Below are 10,120 nucleotides of genomic sequence, written 5' to 3' on the forward strand. Positions count from 1 at the left end.
TGAGAGAGATCGTGCCTGTCTCTGGTGCTGTTCTTAGGAGTCAAGGAGAAGAAAGGTAAAGGCAGGGGGGACCATTTTGGTCTCTCCAGCCCTCAAATCAACAAACCCCTTTTGATATTTAATATTGTTAACTTTGTGTCATTAACTTTCCTGTTGCTATTATAAAACGATGAGCTCGTGGGGAATTCCCCAAATGGCCTGACGTCCTTCTAAACAAGCCCACTCTCTTTATGTGGATGTTATTGAGATTGACAGTGTGGTGTGATGACGCAGTACACCGTTTATCTGTCTCACGTGACTATGGCCCGATGGGCTGTGTCCACGGTGGTTGATGCTGTAACAGATGGCTGTGTCCACGGTGTTGATGCTGTAACAGATGGGCTGTGTCCCGGTGATTGATGCTCTAACAGATGGGCTGTGTCCATGGTGGGTTGATGCTGTAAACAGATGGGCTGTGTCCACGGTGGTTGATGCTGTAACAGATGGCTGTGTCCATGGTGACTTGATGCTCTAACAGATGGCTGTGTCCACGGTGACTTGATGCTCTAACAGATGGGCTGTGTCCACGGTGACTTGATACTCTAACAGATGGCTGTGTCCATGGTGACTTGATGCTCTAACAGATGGGCTGTGTCCACGGTGATTGATGCTCTAACAGATGGGCTGTGTCCATGGTGACTTGATGCTCTAACAGATGGCTGTGTCCACGGTGACTTGATGCTTAACAGATGGGCTGTGTCCACGGTGACTTGATGCTCTAACAGATGGGCTGTGTCCACGGTGACTTGATGCTCTAACAGATGGGCTGTGTCCACGGTGACTTGATGCTGTAACAGATGGGCTGTGTCCACGGTGACTTGATGCTCTAACAGATGGGTGTGTCCATGGTGACTTGATTGTAACAGATGGGCTGTGTCCACGGTGACTTGATACTCTTAACAGATGGGCTGTGTCCACGGTGGATTGATGCTCTAACGATGGGCTGTGTCCACGGTGACTTGATGCTGTAACAGATGGGCTGTGTCCACGGTGACTTGATGCTCTAACAGATGGGCTGTGTCCACGGTGGCTTGATGCTCTAACAGATGGCTGTGTCCACGGTGCTTGATGCTGTAACAGATGGGCTGTGTCCACGGTGACTTGATGCTCTAACAGATGGGCTGTGTCCACGGTGACTTGATGCTTAACAGATGGGCTGTGTCCACGGTGACTTGATGCTCTAACAGATGGGCTAGTAGGAAACTACTTGTCACTGCTGTTTGACCTCCGTTATGAGAAGTTGAATCAACTGAATCTGTTGTGTGTGTGTGTGTGTGTGTGTGTGGTGTGTGTGTGTCATTCATCCTCCTTCATCTGATTCTCCTAACATTTGTTGAAATTATTTTTTTGAGATTTATATTATCATCGTCATTAAATTCAACTCTCACCTTCTCTCATGAGATGGAGGGTTAATCCTGAAGTTTAAACACATTTGACACGTATAGGTAAACTTAATTTTTTCTTACAACATAATCTATCTCCTCTCCCCCTCCCTCCTCCCTCCTCCTCCTCCTCCCTCCTCCCTCCCTCCCTCCTCCCTCCCTCCTCCCTCCCTCCAGAGTCGTCTCGGCCTCGGTCAGAACCCATGTCGTTCTGGCAGGGTATCGGCTGGTGATGGGCCATGGACCTTACGTCAAGCTGGTGATGGGCTTCCTCTTCACTTCACTGGCTTTCATGGTGACTATATATATCGCCGTCTCTTATTTATTTATATAGATTGCAAGGCTGATTTACACCTGTCAGCAACGGGTGTGGCCGAAGTAGCCAGATCCACTCGTGTCTTGTTTTTAAATATCATCTGGTGTTTAATAATATCCTAGTCTGTGACCATAATGGCTTCTACCCGTAAATTAGCCCAACCATAAAGCTAACATCATAATACTCTGATGCTTGGAAAGGCTGTCTGCCACCATTCGCTCTGTGTGTGTGTTTATTTATATGGTCTCTGGGTACGCCGCTCCTCGTGTTAAAGTTTTAGAGTCTTCAGCCAGCGAGCCTGTACGCGGTCTGAGGTGTGTGTGTGTGTGTGTGTTGTGTGTTGTGTGTGTGTGTGTGTGTGTGTGTGTGTGTGTGTAGTGTGGTGTGTGTGTGTGTGTGTGTGTGTGTGTGTGTGTGTGGTGTGGTGTGTGTGTGTGTAGAGTCTAACTGAGCGTGTCTCTCTCTCTCGGTCTGAGGTGTGTGTGTGTGTGTGTAGGGTCTAACTGAGCGTGTCTCTCTCTCTCGGTCTGAGGTGTGTGTGTGTGTGTGTGTGTGGGTCTAACTGAGCGTGTCTCTCTCTCTCGTTGAGGTGTGTGTGTGTGTGGTGTGTAGGGTCTAACTGAGCGTTGTCTCTCTCTCTCGGCTCTCTCAGCTCCTGGAAGGGAACTTTGCTCTGTTCTGCTGCTACACTCTGGGCTTAAGGAACGACTTCCAGAACATTCTACTGGTCATCATGGTGAGGAGACACACACACACACACACACACACACAACACACACTGCCTATTGACTCCTAGTGTGAATGGCCTTGTTCTTTTATAGATGATACAGCCAGATTGAGACTCTCTTCCTACGTCACTTACTGACCTTTTCATTGGATAGTGTAACCTTGACAACCGCTAGAGAGACAGTCAAGAGCGTCGGTGATCGTCAGTCTCTCTCTATGGTAGCCAGTGACTTGTAGCTGCTCATTACTTTGAGTGTGATCACATTCACTGACCTGGTTTGAATACCAAACCTGTTCCCCTCCCACAGACATTTACCACTGCTGTAAAGACCTCTCTCTCTCTCCTCTCTCTCCCTCTCTTAGAAATATACAGTAACGCGGGAAATTAGCTTTGCTGACATGCTTTTATCCCTCTTCTTCTCAGTCATATGATTTTAAAATGACTTAATGAACTATTTAAATCCTAACAGGAATGTAACTTACTGCTGTACAGTGCAGTAGGCATATGAACACCCACTGGTCAGAGAGTTTGAAAAGCTTAGTGCTAATTCAATCATTTAAAAGGGGGAAAAGATGACTGTCTTAATATCCTTTATGTACATATTGCGGGGGGGGGCAAACGAGACCTTGACCCCCAAGGCAGAGGGAGGGGGGAAACAAGACCTTGACCCGGGGGGGGGGGGAAACGAGACCTTGACCCCCAAGGCAGAGGGAGGGGGGGACAAACGAGACCTTGACCCCAAGGAGAGGGAGGGGGGGGCAAAGAGACGTTGATCCCAAGGCAGGGGGGGGGGGGGGGGGTGGCAAACGAGACCTTGACCCCGAGGGGGGGAGTATTTCATCAGTAGGCAACAAGACAAAAGACCTTGTAGGGCTCTGGTCTAAAGTAGTGCACTATATAGGGAATAGGGTTCCATTTAGGGACTCAGTGTCTTTGTTCTTGTCAGCAGCACGTGTGGAGGAGACTAGCCGTAGTTGTCCATGTTGTAAGTGATTTGTGTTGCTAATCGAGTGGTGAACACAGACAGGACAACAGTAACCTGTTGCAGGGTTCGCACCAGTTGCTTAAATAATTTGTCACTCTGAAATTCAAGTAGTGGAATACCTTGAAAATCACACATTTTCTCAAGTTGGAAATTTGAGGAAATGTTGCAAATTCATTTCCTAGTTTCATTTCCTCACATGCTTCCTCACTGTGGTTGCCAGGCGAGCTCGCTCATTCCACCCACACTGCCACTCAGCCAAGCAGKCAGATCTGACCAACGTCACATTGAAAATGCCGGGCAAATGTAGATTCAATCTTGCCTTTTGTGCATATGGAAAATGTTTATTTTTATTTTATTTCAGCTCATGAAACATGGGACTAAAACTTTACAAGTTGCGTTTTTATATTTTTGTTCAGTTTAGTTTTACCCACCTTTTTATTTATAACTGCCCAACCGACCCACACCATGTAAGGTACAAAAATGCATCAGACTTTGACATTGCAGCGTGGGAGAATGACCCTTCGTGTGGCTCTTCAGGGACACAAGACACACAACGCTGCATCCTACGCTGGTGCTAGTTCAGACATTTTCTCTGTAACAACCTGCAGAGCTTTTTTTGCCAATCGCCTCATTTAACGGGGCGGCCGCGATATTCCGCCGTGTTCCTGCCGTTCTGGTGGCCGTTTTCCTCACACAGCCCGCACGCCCTTCTCCCGACTGGCAACATTAAAGCTGCCAGTCTGAAGTAAGATGGTTTTTTTCGTAGCTATTAAGTAGTAAATTCCCAAATGCTCAATAAAAAATACAATACAGGCATTRAGCTGGAATTGTATAGTAATRTGAATAGATGTTCACCAGTAGGTGTGTCCCCTAACTCTGCTCATCACTACTCAAATTACACCATCACTACTGACTTACCACTCAYGTATGTAGGAAATAAGTAGTGAATYAACAAATTATTGAGTAGAACTTGTGAGGTTGTAATGAATAGTAAGTTAGTCGTTTTGAGGTTGTGGCGATATACTGCCATCTGGTGGCGACTACAAACAATTGCATAATAGGAACTATTTACAAATTGATGGTCCTTGAACATAAATATTAGTGCTTGAAAAAGTACTTGGAAAGACCTTGAATTGGACTTGCCACTGTCTGTACGAACCCTTTACTCTTAAAGGAGCCTGGGTGCCAGTCTGTTTGTGCTATTATTCCACTACTTGCCACTGTCTGTACGAACCCTGCTGTTGTGTTCAGAACGTGATCTATTCACACAGTTTTTTGTAGACTATGCAAATGTTTGTGATGCTGGAAGGAGAGAGATTTGACAGGCAGAGTGAGGTGCAGACAGTTCAGGGGAAAGATGACCTTGATGTGGTATTGCCAGGAAGCAGAACAAGCATTGTGAGGACGTTTAGCAGATGCAGATGACCTTGATGTGGTATTGCCAGGAAGCAGAACAAGCATTGTGAAGATGTTTAGCAGATACAGTCCACACACACACACACACACACACACACACACACAGATGATGCACGAGAAAGAGGACACAGACAAAGTGAAGTTACTCTTGAGATTGCTGGATTTACTAGAGCAGGTTGAGGGGAAATGTACCTCTATGCTTAGTACTTTCTTTGCAGTACAACACACACACAATGTTAGTTTATTCTTATACAAACACATCCAAAAAGAAGGGAAAACTACTGGCATCCCAGTGGCGCCCATAAGGGTCAACGTTTGACCTCTTATTGACTAAACCATAAAGTCAGAGGTCAATCTGATCTGTCCCAGGCCACACCCTGTCTAGGGTCAGATGGTGACCCTTGTGGAATGCAGGAATGTCCCTATAATAATAATGTCCACTGTAATGTGTTGTGAAGCATCCTGCAATTCCTGCCGTATTCCCGCTGCTGTGTTGTGATGGGTTGCCTGGCTACCCGGCCCGAACGCTACTCCACGCCCACAGATGTTAGTTTATTTTCCGCTATGTGGCTGGATCTGAGTACCTCCCCGCTGATTTCAAGACTGCAAACCCATTCTAATCGTTCTGATTTGTCCCATGAACTGAACTGGTGGGTTGGGTCAGAGCCAGAACGTGGGTAAAGGGTCATTTTTTTGAAAATGTGTTATTGGCTTTGATGCTGATTTGGTTACAGATGATCCAATCGCTGATGACTTTGTTTTGTAGATACAACAACACACATTTTGACGTCAACATAAACRACTTTAATAACGATGGCGGAAAAATTCCGATTGAGTCGTCAGGCATGTGATAGGTGGATTAGAGAGGTTGAGAATGTCTTCATGGTAAATCCAAAAACACAAACCAGACAGCACTGCTGTTTTTTGGAGGGGGTTTTTGTAGTCTGCCACATAACATGTTCCAGAGACGGAAGACGGCGGCTTCTCAAAATGGCACCCTATTCCTTTTATGCTCACTGGTCGAAAGTTGTGCCCCATCWAGCRAATAGGGTTCCATTTGAGACTCGGYCCTTCTCTTGGCACGTTGGCTAAAGTAGAAACGGACTGGAACTCTAGCCAGGTCATTGCAAAAAATATGGCAACAGAAACATGCTAACTAAACTAGAACAAACACAACCATTTCTATATTAAGTCTTGAGTAAACCCCATTTTTTTTTTGTCTTGTTTTCTCTCCAGCTCGCTGCGACGCTCACCATCCCCTTCTGGCAGTGGTTCCTCACCAAGTTTGGCAAGAAGACAGCTGTGTACATCGGCACCTCTGTAAGACTTAGCATACCCTCAGAATGATCACACACAAAATGCCTTAGTCCATGGAGGCATGCTTTTTTTGGGCCAGGGCCTTGGATGAGGAGACACTGAAGGCAACTTCTTTCATGCAAAGCCTGACAGTGGAAAGGCACCATGCCTTAAGGTGTCAACATGCTTCAGATTGGCTGTCGGCTAGCCGAACTCAGCTAGCCGATCTCAGCTAGCCGAACTCAGCTAGCCGAACTCAGCTAGCCGAACTCAGCTAGCCGAACTCAGCTAGCCGAACTCAGCTAGCCGAACTCAGCTAGCCGATCTCAGCTAGCCGAACTCAGCTAGCCGATCCGAACGAGTGTGCTTGCATACTCCCTTAAAAGACCTTTGCTTGAAAAACGAGAAAAAAGCGACAATGGTACTCTTTGTCCATTTTGAGACACAGTAGCCAGTATACACTTCCTAAACAATTGTCAGAATGAATCTAACTCAAGAAATCTGACTTTAATTTGTAAGTTTTTTTTGCCGAGATCTTAATCGCGCAATTTTACATCTATCTAAACGAGTAGTCTCTTGTTAAATGACAACTGAAGAATCCCTACTGTTTCACCAATCACAGACGAAGTGGCGTAGACTTGGGCTCTGAAAAATCCCGAAGTCCAAAACCGTCACAAAATGTTGTCATAATAAATRCACAAACCCGTTTCTGGCTGGGAAGCATGCGGATGCCTTTCTTACTCAATGAAGACCAAGCATCTCCAGGTCATTTGTATCTCAAGGACCACGTTAAATGGATACTTCAGGATTTTGGCAAATTTTTTAAAAACTTTTTATTTAACTAGACAAGTCAATTAAGAACAAATTCTTATTTGCAATGAAGGCCTACCCGGCAAACCTAACCCGAATGACGCTGGGCCAATTGTGCGCCGCCCTATGGGACCCTCAATCACGGCCGGTTGTGATACAGCCTGGAATCGAACCAGGGTCTGTAGTAACGCTCTAGCACTGAGATGCAGTGCCTTAGACTGCTGTGCCACTCGGAGCCAATGAAGTCCTTTATCTACTTTCCCATAGTCAGATGAACTCGTGAATAACATTTTTTATGTCGCTATGTGCAGTTTGAAGGAAGGTGCTAACTAGCATTAGAGCATTGACTGGAAGTATGGTAACTACTAGCATGCTAGTAGATAGCACAATGACTGGAACGTCTATGGTAACACTAGTTAGCATTGGCTCGCAAAAAACTACCTCTAACTTCCTTCATACTGGATGCAGAGACCTAATGGTATCACAAGTTAATCTGACTCTGGAAACCCTTCCTAATATTGAGTTGCACCCCCTTGCCTCAGAAGCAGCCTCAATTCGTCAGGGGCATGGACTCTACAAGATGTCAAGCGTTCCACAGGGATGCTGGCCCATGTTGACTCCAATGCTTCCCACAGTTGTGTCAAGTTGGCTGGATGTCCTTTTGGGTGTGGACCGTTCTTGATACACACGGAAAACTGTTGAGCGTGGAAAAACCCAGTAGCGTTGCTGTTTTGACGCACTCAAACCGGTTACACCTGGACCCTAGTAGCGTACCCCACTTAAAGCCATGAGGTCAAAGGAATTGTCCGTGGAGCTSCAAGACAGGATTGTGTMGAGGMAMAGATCTAGGGAWGGGTACRAAAAAATGTCTGCAGCATTGAAGGTCCTCAAGAAAACAATGGCCTCCATCATTCTTAAATGGAWGAAGTTTGGAACCACCAAGACTCTTCCTAGAGCTGGCTGCCTGGCMAAACTGAGCAATTGGGGGAGGACGGCCTTGGTCAGGGAGGTGACCAAGAACTCTATGGACACTGACAGAGCTCCAGAGTTGCTCTGTGRAGATGGGAGAACCTTCCAGAAGGACAAMCATCTCTGCAGMACTCCACCAATCAGGCCGTTATGGTAGAATGGCCTGACGGAAGCCACTCCTCAGTAAAAGGCACATGACAGCCCGCTTGGAGTTTGCCAAAAGGCACCTAAAGGACTCAGACCATGAGAAACAAGAWTCTCTGGTCTGATGAAACCAAGATTGAACTATTTGGCCTGAATACCAAGCGTCACGTCTGGAGTAAACCTGGCACCATCCCTACGGTGAAGCGTGGTGGTGGCAGCATCATGCTGTGTGGATGTTTTTCAGCGGCAGGGACTGGGAGACTAGYCAGGATCGAGGCAAAGTTGGCAGATCGAGGCAGAGAAGAATGGGAGAAACTCCCCAAATACAGATGTGCCAAGCTTGTAACTTCATACCCAAGAAGACACGAGGCTGTAATCGCCGCCAAAGGTGCTTCAACAAAGTACTGCGTAAAGGTTCTGAATACTTTTTATTGAACCTTTATTTAACTAGGSAAGTTAAGAAGACATTTTTAATTTACAATGACGGCCTATACCGGCCAAAGCCGGACGACGCTGGGCCAATGGTGAGCCGCCCGATGGGACTCCCAATCACGACCGGTTGTGATACAGCCTGGATACTTATGTAAATGTGATTTCTGTTATTTTTAAATATACATTTGCAAAAAAAAAAAAACTAAAAACCTGTTTTTGCTTTGTCATTATGGGGTATTGTGTGTAGATTGATGAAGGAGAAGAAAAAAATGAATCCATTTTAGAGTAAGGCTGTAACGTATGGCAGAGAAGTCAGAGACATCCACCACGTCTGACAACATGGACTCAGAGACAGAGACAGAGAACATCCACCAGTTCTGGCAACATGGATAGAGACAGAGAGTCAGTACATCCACCACGTCTGGCAACATGGATCTAGAGACAGAGACAGAGACATCCACCATGTCTGGCAACATGGATCTAGAGACAGAGACAGAGAGTCAGTAACATCCACCACGTCTGGCAACAATGGACCTAGAGACAGAGACAGAGAGTCAGTAACATCCACCACGTCTGGCAACATGGACCTAGAGACAGACAGAGAGTCAGTAACATCCACCACGTCTGACAACATGGACCTAGAGACAGAGAGTCAGTACATCCACCACGTCTGGCAACATGGACCTAGAGACAGAGACAGTAACATCCACCACGTCTGGCAACATGGACCTAGAGACAGAGACAGAGAGACATAACATCACCACGTCTGGCAACATGGACCTAAGAGACAGAGACAGAGAGTCAGTAACATCCACCCGTCTGGCAACATGGACCTAGAGACAGAGACAGAGAGTCAGTAACATCCACCACGTCTGGCAACATGGACCTAGAGACAGAGAGTCAGTACATCCACCACGTCTGGAACATGGACCTAGAGAAGAGACAGAGAGTCAGTAACATCCACCACGTCTGGCAAACATGGACCTAGAGACAGAGACAGAGAGTCAGTAACATCCACCACGTCTGGCAACATGGACCTAGAGACAGAGAGTCAGTACATCCACCACGTCTGACACATGGACCTAGAGACAGAGACAGAGAGTCAGAGCATCCACCACGTCTGGCAACATGGACCTAGAGACAGAGAGTCAGTAACATCCACCACGTCTGGCAACATGGACCTAGAGACAGAGAGTCAGTAACATCCACCACGTCTGGCAACATGGACCTAAGAGACAGAGATCAGTAACATCCACCACGTCTGGCAACATGGACCTAGAGACAGTAACATCCACCACGTCTGGCAACATGGACCTAGAGACAGAGAGTCAGTAACATCCACCACGTCTGCAACATGGACCTAGAGACAGAGAGTCAGTAACATCCACCACGTCTGGCAACATGGACCTAGAGACAGAGAGTCAGTAACATCCACCACGTCTGGCAACATGGACCTAGAAGACAGAGAATCAGTAACATCCACCACGTCTGGCAACATGGACCTAGAGACAGAGAGTCAGTAACATCCACCACGTCTGGCAACATGGACTCTAGAGACAGTAACATCCACCACGTCTGGCAACATGGACCTAGAGACAGTAACA

The 10,120-nt window shown here is 46.6% G+C and overlaps 1 pseudogene; it reads left to right on the forward strand.

The window, feature by feature from the left end:
* The window catches only part of LOC112071764 (sodium-dependent lysophosphatidylcholine symporter 1-B-like), a 59,773-nt pseudogene that overhangs the window by 39,266 nt on the left and 10,387 nt on the right, over positions 1 to 10,120 (forward strand).

Source organism: Salvelinus sp. IW2-2015, unplaced genomic scaffold (genome assembly GCF_002910315.2).
Source record: "Salvelinus sp. IW2-2015 unplaced genomic scaffold, ASM291031v2 Un_scaffold1713, whole genome shotgun sequence".
NCBI lineage: Eukaryota > Metazoa > Chordata > Actinopteri > Salmoniformes > Salmonidae > Salvelinus > Salvelinus sp. IW2-2015.